Source organism: Phoxinus phoxinus (genome assembly GCF_949152265.1).
Source record: "Phoxinus phoxinus genome assembly, chromosome: 13".
Classification (NCBI taxonomy): Eukaryota; Metazoa; Chordata; class Actinopteri; order Cypriniformes; family Leuciscidae; genus Phoxinus; species Phoxinus phoxinus.
Genome location: NC_136888.1, coordinates 1,861,744 through 1,877,500, shown reverse-complemented (window position 1 = coordinate 1,877,500; position 15,757 = coordinate 1,861,744). Strand labels below are relative to the sequence as shown.

The 15,757-nt window shown below is 39.9% G+C and overlaps 1 protein-coding gene across 1 annotated transcript in view; it reads left to right on the top strand.

Annotated features, from left to right (window-relative positions):
- Window positions 1-407, top strand: part of LOC307009354 (nuclear factor 7, brain-like) — a 13,962-nt gene extending 13,555 nt beyond the window's left edge. The window contains exon 6 of the mRNA XM_079633036.1: window positions 1-407. This exon is cut by the window's left edge and continues 1,322 nt beyond it. The gene's annotated coding sequence lies outside the window, so the exon portion shown is untranslated.
- Window positions 408-15,757: the final 15,350 nt, after the last annotated feature.

Here is a 15,757-nt window from a genome sequence, read left to right as displayed (position 1 = left end):
CTCTCAAGGCCGGTTATGAATGTAATTTGATACTTATGACTGATCATGCACGCGTGTTCAGCGCGTTCAGTCTGTGTTCACAGCGGTGTTTAAAATCTGCTGCGTTCACAGTCAGAGAATGTTTCTGTGTTCAGCATTACTCTGCTATCAGCGGCTCAAACCTCCGCTACTAACTTTAAAATGACGTTTTGGAATTAGCAACGGAGCATGAGTTTAGATGCGCAAGGAATTAGTCCTACATACAAGAGTGTTTTAATGACAAAAACTTTACAAACGTCTTGAAATATATCATCTGAACAATGTTTCGAGGTGTGGTAACTGTAGTATAAGCGGAATAATTGACGACAGGCAGTTGAATTATTATAAAAATAATGCACACCCGAGGTCCGCTTCGCGTCGTGACCGCATTACCACCTCGGGTGTGCATTATTTTTCTAATAATTCAACGGCCTGTCGTCAATTATTCCTTACATATAGTTTTCCTCCTAACCTTATGCTTGCAGTTTAACACACAAGTGTTTGTTTTATTATTCATACATAAACAATAAATGTCTTTATAGAATTTTTTTTAAATAAATAAAATTGTCTCTTCATTTTAATTGTGTTTTATTGGGGTCTAAAAATTTCAACTTTAGACTTTATTGTAATTTATAGTACTACACCGAAATTCTGTCTAGTGAATATCAGTAAAATACCTAAACACAAACTAAACTTACAGTTTTTCTCAATAGTTTACACACAATTACTGGTACTTGAGACACAATGAGCACAACATGTCACTCATTCACCAACCCCCTGAACCAGTTCTGCTGAACTACAAGCACAACTCCTGCTGTACACTCAGACTGCAGCTCTCAAACACACTTTTCTCAAAACACTACACACAATTCTCTGCATTTGGCACAAATTTCATGCAGAAAATCTCTTGTTTTCACAAGGAACACACTGCCATTCAGATATGCACACGGACTCATCACACGGGCAAACACACACACAGTTTTACAGTCAGCAATAAGGGCCCGTATGTATAAAGCCACTCAGAGTAAAATTTTAGTCTCAAGTCTGTAAAAATTCTAAGAATTACATAATTTTACTCTTATTCCTAAACTTAAGAATAAGTGTGATTCATAAAGGTTTCTAAGTGTTAAGACTTGGTCTCAGCTCCTTATTTATTTAGGAGAGCTGGAGAGGTCTCCTAACCTATTAGGAGTAGCAAGATGGCAGCCGAGAGGACATGCACTTTTCAACGAAAATATGATATTAAATGAGTTGATCAAACAATAAAAAGTAATCATCAAGGTATTTTTTTTGTAACTTACCTTTAAGAAAATGTATAGCAATGAAATGAACGTAATAATTATATTTTTGGCGACTGGACAAATGCAGCAGTGCACCTGTGATGACTCGGGCCCTTCAGTCCACAGTGAGCAGGCTCTTGAATAGCACAATTGTGACACTGACCACACCAAATATACAGTGGTGGCCAAAAGTGATGTGCAAAAAAACTTCTTTTTTTTTATGACCCTACAAGTTTGCTTAAACCATCAAAATATGAGGAAAATATTTTTATATATGAGGGAAGAACAAAACACTAAACTTAGTGAAGGTACAGTATTTATCTGACAAAATTATTTCAAGTCACCTTTATTTCTACAGTGCTTTTTACAATACAGATTGTTTCAAAGCAGCTTTACAGAGATAACAGGAAAATAATGAAACAAAGTTAGTCTTGGCTGTACAGCAGCTCTAGAAGAAAATAGTGTCATTGTCCTGCTTAAGTAAGTTCAGTGTTGATTAATTTCTACCAGAAAGACTCGGGAGGCAAAATGACGTGACAAAGTATACATTTATTAACAGCCCAGCAAGCAAGTATTGTGTTATAAAGTTCTTTGGCGTAGGCCCCGTCCGTAGCTCGCAATCCGAGGGGACGGAATCTGCATTTCCTGCCTGAAGACGAAGGGGCGCCGCCGACTTACAAAATCTACTTAATTACGTACTTAATTGTGTCCTGTATTTTATTTATTTATTTATTTATTACACATTATGTACACTGGGCGTTAATGTGAATTCCTTCTCTGCTGGTTGGTTTTGTTGGTGAGTGTTGTTGTATGTTGATGTGTTTTATGTGGAGCATTTGCTGCAAATCCAATTTCCCCTTGTGGGACAATAAAGATACTTTGACTTTGACTTTGACTTTGACACCTCCTGAGTATGACTATTGAGAAGTTGAGGGCTGGTTTTTCTGTAAATTTTGGTATTCATTCTATAATTGCAATTTTGTGTCAATATCATCCTAATTAATACAAAAAAAAAATGCCATGCATATTTAATAGTGTACCATTAAATTCTTTATCAGGTGTAGCAGATATAACACTCCTGTTTGAGGTGAACAGGATCGCCTTGCTCCATGCTGCAGGCAAACTCTGCTTGATAGCGACTTATTTGTTGTTGCTGGTCGCATGATTGGCCACTCATTTCTTCACGGTGGCCAGGGCCTGAAATTAACAACCGACCACGAGCCAAATGCGGGTGAATTTTGCAATTGGCGGGTAACACTGTCAATCCAATGAGAATTGAGTGATTTATTAGTTTTTTTTTTGCAACTGTTGTTATTTTACATTTCAACGAAGTCCGCCATTTTGTTGGATTTTAGCTAAAAAACAAACAACCAACAAAAAGATGAGGATGAGTCAAAGAAAAGCAAAAGAAGACGTTTTAATACAAAGTGTACAATTGGTGACAACGGCAAGGTTCGTGAGTGGCTGATTTATGACAGCAGTGCAGAACACTGCAGTGACTGTCGTGTGTATGGCTCAGAAAAAGCGAAGTCAAATCATTTTGTAATCGGGACTAAAAACTTAAAATTAGAAGCAATTAAGGACCACAAGTCATCAAAAAGCCACCTACACACGATAAGTTGTAAACTGTCAAAGACTGCGCTTCCGGAGGAGACCGCTGCGACTGCGGTCCAGGCACTGACGTCCATGAGAGCCGCGCAGTGTGAGAGGATCGACGGCTGTTTTGGGTCGTTCATGCGATCGGAAAGAAGATGAGGCCCTTCTACGTTTGGATGTGCGAGTAAGTATTAAACAGTTGAGATGTGGCATTATGGAGGTAAAATAATGACAAATGTTTTTGAAATAAAAAAAGCCTGTCGAATTGCACTACTTGAAAAAAAAAATGCATTGCATTAACCATGCTTTCATTTTAATGCATTGTATTTTTAGGGCTTGCATTTTTATGGGATGAAATTCATCATGGTTGTATATTTAAGCGGTGAATATTTCAATTCAAAACATTTAAAACACATTTTCATTAATAAAAATTCAATAATCCATATTCACCTTTCATATTTCACTTCCAAAATATTCAAACTGTTTAAAAATACAACCTATAATATACAACATATATAATATATAATAAAATATAATAAATTTTATTTCGCTTTAAAAATTCGCTTCCACAAATTCAGTGGTTTAAATTCGACAGTAAATTCAACATTGACATCCAGGAACTGCAGGAAAAGCAGTAGATTACAGAGCATAATCTCCATCTGCTGTTAATCGATCTCACCAGCAGGGAGTGCAAGCGCGTGTTGTTATTTTCACAAGCAGAATCCAAACAACACTCGAAACAGTGTGCGTGTGCACAAACAATAACCGGCCAGTGAACAGTGGCTGAAGAGGAACTTAAATACACACAGATAATGAAAGAAAAAAAATCTCCATCTGCTGTTAGCCGACCTCACCAGCAGGGGGCGCAAGTGCGTGTTGTTGACGAAGACCAGAGCAACAGTTAGAGCAAGCCATTCATTCATAAAAACTGATTTATAGAAATGTAAGTGTATTTGTGATTATTATGAGGGCAGTTTTTATGTTTAACTCAGTGTCTTCACGGTTCTGTGTAGCCTACATGCATCTTTCTCTACCGTGAACGAGATTATAATGTTATTCCCCCGATGCTGATGTACAGAACAAATGTTACATTTGAGGTAGACATATATTTCTTTTGGTTTAGTTGCCTTAGCTTTATATCGTGGTGATGTGCTGCAGTAGCTACTATTCCCTCAATAATTCAGGATTGCTGGACATATAAAACGCTTAGCTTAATGGAGTAATACAGTGATATAAAAGACCAAACTCGCATCTTATTGAGAAGGCTGTACTACAGGCAAGCAGACTCAGAATATGAATTTAACGCGCAAAGTTTCACGTGTTTCCCAGTGATATACTGGCTGTAAGTTGGCTTGACATTGGACATTCGCACATTTGGGCACATTTATTTAACTATAATAATTAAAGTGTGACGTTTGTCATTAGACGGGCGCGGTGTATGACGTCACTGTAATGAGACGCATATGTCACAGGTCGAGGTGGGCCAAGCCAGACTGCACCCACCCCTAGACCAGGATCACCCTGAGGAGCGTGTCAAAGGAGGAGGCAGGAGACAGGAATAAAAAGAATGACAGGCTTTATTAAATATAAAAACAATTTAAAAATCCTAATCTAAAATTCCTCTTCCTTCCTCTTCCCAGGAATCCAAGGCAAGTGGGGGGTCAGGCTCACTTCCTTCTAGCGCTGGTGCCAACTCGCAGTGGTAGGTACTGAACAGGTGGGTGTCGCAGGTGAGTAATTGAGTCAAGCTTACTTCCTTCTGGTGCTGGTGCCAACTCACAGTGGTAGATACTGAACAGGTGGGTATCACAGGTGAGTGGGGGGTCAGGCTTACTTCCTTCTGGCACTGGTGCCAACTCCCAGTGGTAGGTACTAAACAGGTGGGTATCGCAGGCAAGTAAATGAGTCAGGCTTACTTCATTCTGGCTCTGGTGCCAACTCACTGAACAGGTGAGTATCACAGGTGAGTATCGCAGGGGAGTAGGTGGATCAGGGCTCACAGGAGTTGTAAAGGGTGGGCACTTCGCACCATACAGGTGGGTTTCAGGGCTACAGCAGACTCAAGTCGCAAGCGGAGCGGGGCTTTGGCTGGCACAGACAGAATCAACACTTCAAATAGAGGTGAATAGCTCTCACATGGGTGGCAGGAGACAGAGTCAATAGCTGAACAGGGCTTTCACTGGGACAGACAGCATTCAAACTTCAAGCAGAGGTAAACAGTTCTCACGTGGGTTGCAGGGGACAAAGTCACAAGCTGAGCGGGCGTTCACTGGAACAGACGGAGTCAACGCTTCAAATAGAGGTGAACAGCTCTCACGTTGGTGGTAGGAGACAGGGCAGACAGCACACAAACTTCAAGCAGAGGTAAACAGTTCTCACGTGTGTTGCAGGGGACAAAGTCACAAGCTGAGCGACGTTCGCTGGAACAGACGGAATCAACACTTCAAATAGAGGTGAACAGCTCTCACATTGGTGGTAGGAGACAGAGTCATAAGCTGAGCAGGGCTTTCACTGGAGCAGACGGCACACAAACTTCAAGCAGAGGTAACCAGTTCTCACGTGTGTTGCAGGGGACACAGTCACAAGCTGAGCGACGTTCACTGGAACAGACAGCATAAACTTCAAGCAGAGGAAAACAGTTCTCACGTGTAGTGTGCGCACGGGGGCTTTTCCTTCTGACATCCAACAGGTGACTGCAATCGATCTTGCTAGACTCTTATGATGGACGGTAGACCAGCATAACTCATGGGGAGTGCACGGCGATAAAAGGTAAATCTTCCACACACACACGACAGTCCAATTCCAAACATGCAACGTGATGGGAAACGTCAATTTCAGCACTACAAATCCACTCTTCAAGTGCAAAGTAAGGCCAACACTCACCCAGAGGTCTCGATCTGAAGAGCCGATGATAGTCAGAGTTGGGACAGATGCGGTGAATAATTTCCTCACCACTACAAGCGGCTTCACTTCGCTGGTTTCAATGGCCGAGGGGGAGGCTAGAGATCGACAAGGAATCAGTCTATTTCACTCAGTGCGATGTATACAACGTGATCCAAGCACTTCAAACCAGTATCCAATTTAGTGTAGAAAACATGCGTTTATGAGATTCAATTTGTCAATCACTCATCTCACTCTTTCCCAGTCCAGACGACGAATTCCACTCTTCAAAACTGCCCTCGGATCCCACAAGCAACACTCCTCTTCTTTCACGATGATCCTTCAGCTGCAACACTCTACAAACATTTCCCAACGGGAGAGAACCACACCAGATCGACGGGGGAAGACAAAGAAATAACAACACAACACGGAGAGAGAACACACAGCCTTCTCTTTCTCTTGTGTTTTATCCTCTCCAAACACTGGCGCCACCTCAATCAGGCACTCAAAGTGAAGTCCCCGCACCTGTTGCCAATCTGCCATTTAGTTGTCATGACGACAGACACACACACAAGCCCGGGGACAGTGTTACACTAAAAGTGTCCCGGCGGGAACACTTCTCTGATGGGATTAGTTCCGGGGATTATTTGTCACCCCGTGACTAGAGTTCTCAACGGGCCTGAAAATTACAACCCGACCCGACCCGGCCCGTGGCTTTTAAAGCCCGGACCCGAACTAACCCGACACATCAACATTACTCATCTACCCGAACCCGGCCCGCGGCCCGACGGCCGTGTATTTTTTTTTCTCATACACGTTATGACCAGCAGACGGGAATTCAAATCAACCTTTAATGTCCACGCCTTTTAACAATACAAACAACTGAAAAAATAAACTTTAAATATATAAATATAGGCTATATAAATATGCCTTAGTCTAAATAAAAATCTTCACACAATAATAAATAAAAAGAACTCAAACATGTACCCAGCCAGCGAGCGGGCTGTACATAACCTGTAGAATTTCCATCAGAATCCAGCACCAGTCCAAACACTTTCCAGACCTCTGATTTCCCACTCCTGTAGTAGCGATGGTGAATTCACCTGCGGCAAGTTTACTTTTCACCAACTCCATCTTCTTCTCCAGGCTAAAGGCGCGCACGCAGCGGCGTCAGGTCTGCCCGCACCCCTCTCCATGATGCACGCCACGTTACACGCAGCAGCCAGACTTTCTTTACGGTGAACAGCAGCGATGATTAATTTTTTAATTTTTTTATTTTTTCACTGAGCGGAAAAGATTAAGCCCGAGGTCCGACCCGACCCGAGTCATTTGCTTATATTTTCGACCCGAACCCGGCCCGACCCCGCGGGTCCCGTCGGGTTTGTCGGGCCGACCCGACCCGTTGAGAACTCTACCCGTGACACATAATTGCAGAGAGAGCTCGAGTTTCACAGATCGCGAGTGAAATCAAACTGGATCAAAAGGCAAATATAACAATAATCCTTGCTTAATATAGATAAATTATAAATTGTATGATGTTGTAACCCTTATATTAATCTTATTTGGGTTATTCTAGTGTGATAAATGATTGATTTTGGAGTGGATGATAGCCGATTGCGATCCCTGTAGAATCCGATGTGACTGATTACTTGTGTATTGAAATCCCCCGGATTTGGTGAGTTTCATGATAATATAATATTCAATTATCTGAAATTAAGTGTTAATGAGTTATATTTATGTTCTGAAGTGTTTTATATGGGTTTATATTGCATTTATTGTTCAGATGGTATGTGTAATGTATTGTAGCTGAATGTATTGTATTGCTGAAGACCTCACAAATGCTAAATAAGCAGAGTAATATCATTTATGACAATTATTTGTTATGCTTTGAGTAACTAAAGTGCTCAAATAGTATTTTCCACTTAGTTGAGTTAATATATTAAATATATATTGAGTTTAAAAGTCATACTAATTGTATATGATGTTTATGGCGCTGTTTGTCAGTTTTTTTTTTTTTTTGATTCTGGAATAAGCTGTGATCCTGAGATGGCGAGCCTCCCAGTTGAAAAGTGACAAGAAGAGACAAGAAATCCTGTGATTCGTTGAGTGATCAGTGCCTTATCTGACGTCACAAGTGGAAGTCATCCTAAGTGGTATTTCTCAGCAATTACCTCAACACTGAGTATTGTACAGAGCTGAGTGTTGCACTACAGACATTTCTGCACTACACCATACCAAGAGACTTTCATATTTGTTGGATTTATCGTTTGGATTCAATGGACTTTTTGTTTTGCACACAAACCCACGATTGTTCCATTGACTGAGAACTGTTTATCTACAGTGAATTACTGTCAAGTTTTGTATTATTTTCATTTGAATTGTTATTTTTCTTGAAGTAATCTGTTATTTGAATTGTATTTAATTTTTTGGGTTAAAGGTTCTAATTCAACCAAACTAATAAGAAACAAAGCTCCAAAAAATACTATAATAAATTAGAACACGAGAAATTACATAAAACTAAAATTGAATCTAAGTCTATTAGAAACAAATTGATATTCAAAAACACGATTTAAATACCAAAGTAAATAAATATAATACGAATAGATATAATTAGATCAAGTAACCACAAAGGAGCTCAAAATCTACATTTCTTAAAGGGGAAGAGAAAGAGACAATTCCCATTGTTTTATACAATTGTATTGTTTGTTATTTAATTTCATAATACATTCATTTTCAATTTTCCTGCAAAGTAAAAGGAAACCATCTTGGTAAAAGTCTGTCTGGTTTTTGTGTTAATGTGTTTTACCTCATTTTTGCCCTCTGTAGCGAACCTAACGTTCTGGTCCATAGCGTGTATCCTGACACACTGATGATGCACACAGAAAGAAAGTAGCTACGGTGCACTACATAGCGCTGTCAAGTCAAGTCAAGTCATCTTTATTTATATAGCGCTTTTTACAATACAGATTGTATCAAAGCAGCTTCACAGTGATAACATGAAAATAATACAAAAAATAATTTCATCATCATCCACCTTTAAGGCAGATCTATAATATTGTTGAATATTAAATGTCCCCAACTAAGCAAGCCAGAAGGTAAGGCAACAGCGGCAAGGAACCAAAACTCCATCAGGTGACAGAAGGGAGAAAAAAACCTTGGGAGAACCCAGGCTCAGTCGGGGGCCAGTTCTCCTCTGGCCAATGAGTGAACAGTGTATGAAGTTCAGAATGAATCGGAGTATTTGTCCAGTTCCGGTTGGTTGAAGTCGGAGTGGAGAGGAGGAGAGACTGGTTGACACTTCAGGTCAGCGGCGTCGTCGTCGTGTCCTGGCGCTGGTCCTTCATCAGATCTGGATACGGCCTGGTTCCGGTGGACAGCAGTAAACCTCGGGATAGACAGAGAGACTAATATTAGCGTAGACGCCATCCTTCTTATGATGTACCAAGTACATCAGGATTACGGGAAGTGTTCCCGGTCCCGGCTGTTCTAAACTATGCAGCCTAATTAGAAGTCTATAATGTGTTATGTGTATGCTAGGCCGAAGAGATGTGTTTTTATTCTAGATTTGAACTGACAGAGTGTGTCTGCTTCCCGGACAATGGTAGGAAGACTGTTCCAAAGTTTTGGTGCTAAGTAGGAAAAGGATCTACCGCCAGCAGTCGATTTTGATATTCTAGGTATTATTAACTGACCGGAATTTTGAGATCGCAGTAGACGTGAAGGACTATAATGCGTTAAGAGCTCGCTCAAGTACTGCGGAGCTAAACCATTTAGTGCTTTGTAAGTGATCAGCAATATTTTAAAATGTATCCGATGTTTAATAGGCAGCCAATGCAGTGTTGACAGAACAGGGCTAATATGGTCATACTTCCTGGTTCTAGTGAGAACTCGAGCTGCTGCGTTTTGAACTAGCTGTAGTTTGTTTATTAAGCGTGCAGGGCAACCACCCAGTAGAGCATTACAATAATCTAGCCTTGAGGTCATAAACGCATGAACTAATTGTTCTGCATTATTCATTGAGAGCATATGACGTAATTTAGATATATTTTTAAGATGGAAGAAAGCGGTTTTACAGATACTAGACACATGACTTTCAAATGAAAGATTGGTATCAAAGAGCACACCCAGGTTCCTAACCGACGACGAAGACTTAACAGAGCAGCCATCAAGTGTTAGACAGTACTCTAGGTTATTACGTGTGGAAGTTTTTTGTCCAATAATTAGAATCTCTGTTTTTTCTGAATTTAGTAGTAGGAAATTACTAGTCATCCAATTTTTTATATCAGCTATGCATTCCGTTAATTTTGTGAATTCGTAGGTTTCGTTAGGTTTTGAAGAAATATACAGCTGAGTATCGTCGGCATAACAGTGAAAGCTAATTCCATGTTTCCTAATGATATCTCCTAATGGTAGCATATACAGAGTGAACAGCAGCGGTCCTAGTACTGAGCCTTGTGGTACGCCATACTGAACTTGTGATTGATAAGACATCTCTTCATTTACTGCTACAAACTGATAACGGTCAGATAAGTATGATTTAAACCATGCTAGTGCAATTCCACTAATGCCAACATAATGTTCGAGTCTATTTAAAAGGATGTTGTGGTCAATGGTGTCAAATGCAGCACTAAGATCCAGTAAAACTAATAGAGAGATACAACCACGATCGGATGATAAGAGCAAATCATTTGTGACTCTAACGAGAGCGGTCTCGGTACTATGGTACGGTCTAAATCCGGACTGAAAATCCTCGCAGATATCATTTCTTTCAAGAAAGGAACACAGTTGTGAGGATACTGCTTTTTCTAATATCTTTGACAGAAATGGCAGATTAGAGATCGGCCTGTAATTGACTAGCTTTGTAGGATCAAGTTGCTGTTTTTTAACAAGCGGTTTAATCATAGCTAGCTTAAAGGTTTTTGGTACGTATCCTAGAGACAAAGATGAATTAATGATATTAAGAAGAGGATCTATGACATCTGGAAGCATCTCTTTCAGCAGCTTAGTCGGTATAGGGTCTAACATGCACGTTGTCGATTTAGATGATTTGACGAGTTTGCAAAATTCTTCCTCTCCTATAGCAATGAATGAATCAAATTTTCCCTCAGGGAGACTACAATGCGCTTCCTGATGCGATACTGTATTAGACGGTTGCATAGTTATAATTTTGTCCCTGATATTATCGATCTTATAAGTGAAGAAGTTCATAAAGTCATTACTGCTGTGTTGCTTGGAAACTTCTGGGCTTGAAGCTTTCTTTTTCGTTAGTTTAGCCACTGTTTCAAATAAATACCTAGGATTATGTTTATTATCTTCTAATAGGGTTGAAAAATAAGCAGATCTAGCAGCTTTTAAAGCCTCTCTGTAAGCAATCGAGCTCTCCTTCCATGAAATCCGAAACACCTCTAGTTTTGTTTTCTTCCAGTTGCGCTCCATTTTTCTGGCTGCTCTCTTAAGGGCCTGAGTGTGCTCGTTGTGCCACGGCGTTGGACTATGTTCTTTAATCTTCTTTAAGCGCAGCGGAGCAACTGTGTCTAAAGTGCTGGAAAAGAGAGAGTTAAAAGTTTCTGTTGCAATATCAAGTTCTTCTAAGCTATCCGGGATGCTGAGATGATGAAACTGATTAGGAAGATTATTGATAAAGCAATCTTTAGTGGCAGAAGTGATCGGTCTAACATATTTATAACACGGAGTCGGCTTTGCAGCCTTGGCTAAATGTAATTTACACGAGACTAGATAATGATCTGAGATGTCATCGCTCTGCTGCAGTATTTCAACGGCATCAACATCTATTCCATGTGATAGTATTAGATCTAGAGTATGATTATGACAATGAGTCGGTCCTGACACGTGTTGTCTAACTCCAATTGAGTTTATAATGTCTTTAAATGCCAATCCCAATGCATCTTTTTCATTATCTATGTGTATATTAAAGTCACCAACAATTAGCACTTTATCTGCAGCCAATACTAATTCTGATAGAAAGTCCGCAAATTCTTTGATAAAGTCTGTATGGTGCCCTGGTGGCCTGTATACAGTAGCCAGCAGAATTTTCAAACGTGATTTATCGTTTACACTATATATTTTTACATTAAGCACCAACACTTCAAAAGAATTATATTTACAACTAGATTTCTTAGTGGTTTTGAAAATATTACTATAAATTACAGCAACACCTCTTCCTTTGCGTTTCAGGCGAGGTTCATGTTTATAACCGTAATCTTGTGGGGTTGACTCATTTAAAGCAATGTAATCGTTTGGTTTTAGCCAGGTTTCTGTTAAACACAGCACATCTAGGTTATAATCTGTAATCATATCATTAACTATTAGCGCTTTTGAAGTAAGAGATCGAATATTCAGCAACCCAAGCTTTATCATTTGCTCATTTGTATTATATCTGTTTTTTATTTGTTGAAGATCAATTAAATTTTTAACCTTAGATGGGTTTGAACGTATTTTGGATTTCCAAGTTCGGGGAACAGACACAGTCTCTATATGATGATATCTAGGTGAAAGAGGCTCTATGTGATGGGATTTATCTGACCTTGGTGACGTGAGGCCGCTAGCAGACGGTCGGTTTAAGCCAGTCTGTCTGCTTCCTGACCTGAGGCCCAGATTGTCATGTTTTATCTCTAAGACTATGAGCCAAATTACTAGAGAGAAGAGCAGCACCATCCCAGGAGGGATGAATACCATCTCTTTTCAACAGGTCAGGTTTGCCCCAAAAACTTTTCCAATTGTCTATGAATTCTATATTATTTCGTGGACACCACCCAGACAGCCAGCCATTGAGTGAACACAATCTACTAACTATCTCATCACTCTGGCGAACAGGAAGGGGGCCAGAGCAAATTACAGTGCTTGACATCATACTTGCAAGTTCACACACCTCTTTAATATTAATTTTGGTGATCTCCGACTGGCGGAGTCGAACATCATTAGTGCCGACGTGAATAATAATCTTAGAGAATTTACGTTTAGCATTAGCCAGCACTTTCAAATTTGCTTTGATGTCAGGCGCTCTGGCTCCCGGCAAACATGTGACTATGGTGGCTGGTGTCTCTATTTTCACGTTCCGTGTAATAGAATCGCCAATAACTAGGGCACAATCAGAATAATTCTCAGTGGGTGTTTCACTGAGCGGGGCAAATCGATTTGTTATCAAAACGGAAAAGTGGTTATTTGATCCGCGACTAGAGCGATCTCTCACTGTCACCCATCTGCCCTGCTGCACGGGCTCTACTTCAGCCGGAACCGACTCATGTAAAGAGTTCACTAGGCTAGGCGCATCCAAAATAGTATCTAAAGCTCTAGCACTCTTCTTACTATTCTCGATTAAAGTTTGGATGCGTGTCTCTAGTTCTGAAATCTTCTCCGTCAGCCTGACTGTCTCCTTGCATTTATCACATATAAATCCTATATTGCCGACAGAGAAGGCTATGGTAAACATGTGACATGAAGTGCAGGTGACAATAACAGGAGAAGACATTACTCACCGTGTTTGTTGACCGATTCTTACTCACCTGGGCTTTTATGAACTCAAAGGCGCGGGTGCGCGAGAGAAAAATAAATAACTGAGCGCACGGGTGGTGCGTTAAAAGGCTAGCGAGTTAGCGTGTTGTGCTGACAATAACGGAAGCTAGCAATGTCAGGTTAATCTGAGATGTTGAGTAAGCTGAATCACGAGAATCTCGTGCTGTGATCACGAGACCCTGTCCCGCTCTGGTTGGGGGACACAGAAAACAGCATCAAGACTTTTTAATTAATTTTATTCAATAAACCTTGTTAAATTTTACTCAATTGTCTGTTTGGTCTTTGGCACGCTCCTCGAGGTGGTCCTGGGTTTCAGGGGTGGGTGCAGTCTGGCTTGACCCCCCCGGCCTGTGACAAAACTTTTTGTAAATGTGCCATGAATTGTGCAGGTGAATCTTGACTTTTACTAATGAAGAGAATGTAGATCAAACAATGAGAAACTAGTTCTCTGAAATAGCTCAAAGTTGCATCTCATGAACCTTCAATTGGCGAGCATATATACAGTGCTGCATGCAAAAGCAAAGTTCTGCCTAGTGGCTCTTTCCTGTGTTTGCCTTTCTAATGTTGTATTCTCTCCTTTGTGCCCTTATTTCTTTTTCGTTTCTATATCACAATAAAATTTTGTCAGACCACTAGTAAAAGTGTGAATCCTATCCAGTCTCTTTCAATCAATAACTCGCGTACAATAGTGTAAATTTGTACTTTTGAAATGGATATATGGCATACAGAAGAAGCGCAGCTTTGTACATTTCAATACAGTAACTGTCATCCAAACTTCAGCCATAGTTTACATCAGAACATCCTCCAGAGTGCACTGTTATATTGACAACATGACTAAGCAATTTGACTCTTGTCCGTACACAAGGACTTGTCATTCTGATGGCACAGACATGTTCATTGACACAAATATTTACTCTTGAGAGATGAACTAAAGGTTTTGAGCAAGAGACTGGCTTTTGCAGGTCATCCATGATGTTTTGAGAAATGCACTGACTGGTTTGCAAATGTCGAGGATGATTCGAGAAATGTACCAAAGCGAGTGAGAAACTGTTACACAGCTACTTTCTGTATACCTAAATCTGATTGGCCATTGCATTCTGGGGCTTGCGCGTTATCCGTGACCACAACTGCACGCAGAGAGAGAGGCGCGCTATTGCACTCGAACACCGGATTGATTCCTCTTTTGCTTTTCCTTAAGACGAACTCGTCTTAAATTCTTAAATGCTCTGCAAGTATTCTCTCGGTTTTGTCATAGTTGAAAAATAAACCAGATGTTTGTAATTTTTTTATCGGTCTGAGCAGAAACCCAATATTCCTACTGTTGTCTGTGTCAATGTTAATAAAACAACAAAATACAGCTTGAACAAAGATGAAACTATATATTTAATTTCTACATTTTACATTTAGGCTTAATTCATACCTGTCAACACTCCCATTTTCTCCGGGAGTCTCCCGTATTTTACACCCATCTCCCGCGTCCCGCCCGTTTTGTCATTTCTACCGTGAAACTCCCGTAATCTGTATTCCCAAACGTCGTTATATGAATAATCACATCAATATTATTCCATGGATGCCCAGTTGCCAGATCTTGTATGAAACCCATCCTACTCACGCTTTTGAATCGAGAATCGAGTTCTCTTTCGGCTTGAAGTTGACCGAACTAACACACGCAATTATGCCAATTGCCAACATGTCCGTTTTGTCGAGTATCCTCATAAGAGCAGACTGAGCATTCTTAAATGAGTTAAATAAAGTCTTAAATAAATTAACACAGAGAGTTGTGAGAGAATGAGGCGCGTGTGAGATCCGCGTCTCTGTCAGCGGCGGCTGCTCTTAAAGGGACAGTAGCCAATAAAGCTGTCTATCACAGAAGTTAATCACAGAACAAAGGGAACAGAGAAAAACACTCACTGCTCTTGACTAAAGAACTTTTGTAACTTTAATAAGGATTAATCTGTGTATAATTTAACATTTAACTTTATTCAATTTCTGTATATTTCCTCCTACCTTTTAGACAAATATTTAAAATATACTGTCTTTGTTGTTTCTACATTAATTTGGAGATTAAATGTGAAATTATTACATTATAAAATATATTAAAAACATTAGTTTTTTTTAATGGTGATTCATCGTGAGTAGGCTAATCAGAGCAAAAATGTGTGTAATCTAGTTCTTTTTTTTTTACAATCGATAAAAATAAATAAATGAACATGAATAAGTCTTATTGAATATTATGCATGTATTTATGTTAATATCTGTGCAATTAATGTGTATTTAGCCTACCTCTGCCATCCAGCATCCCACCCCCCACCAGATCTCCCATATTTTGGTACCCAAATGTTGACAGGTATGGCTTAATTATTCATTTCTGTACTGGAATTAGACTTTGTAACTTTGATATTTCATATTCATCTCTGCTTGTAATTTGTGTATTTGTTCTTATTTTGTTA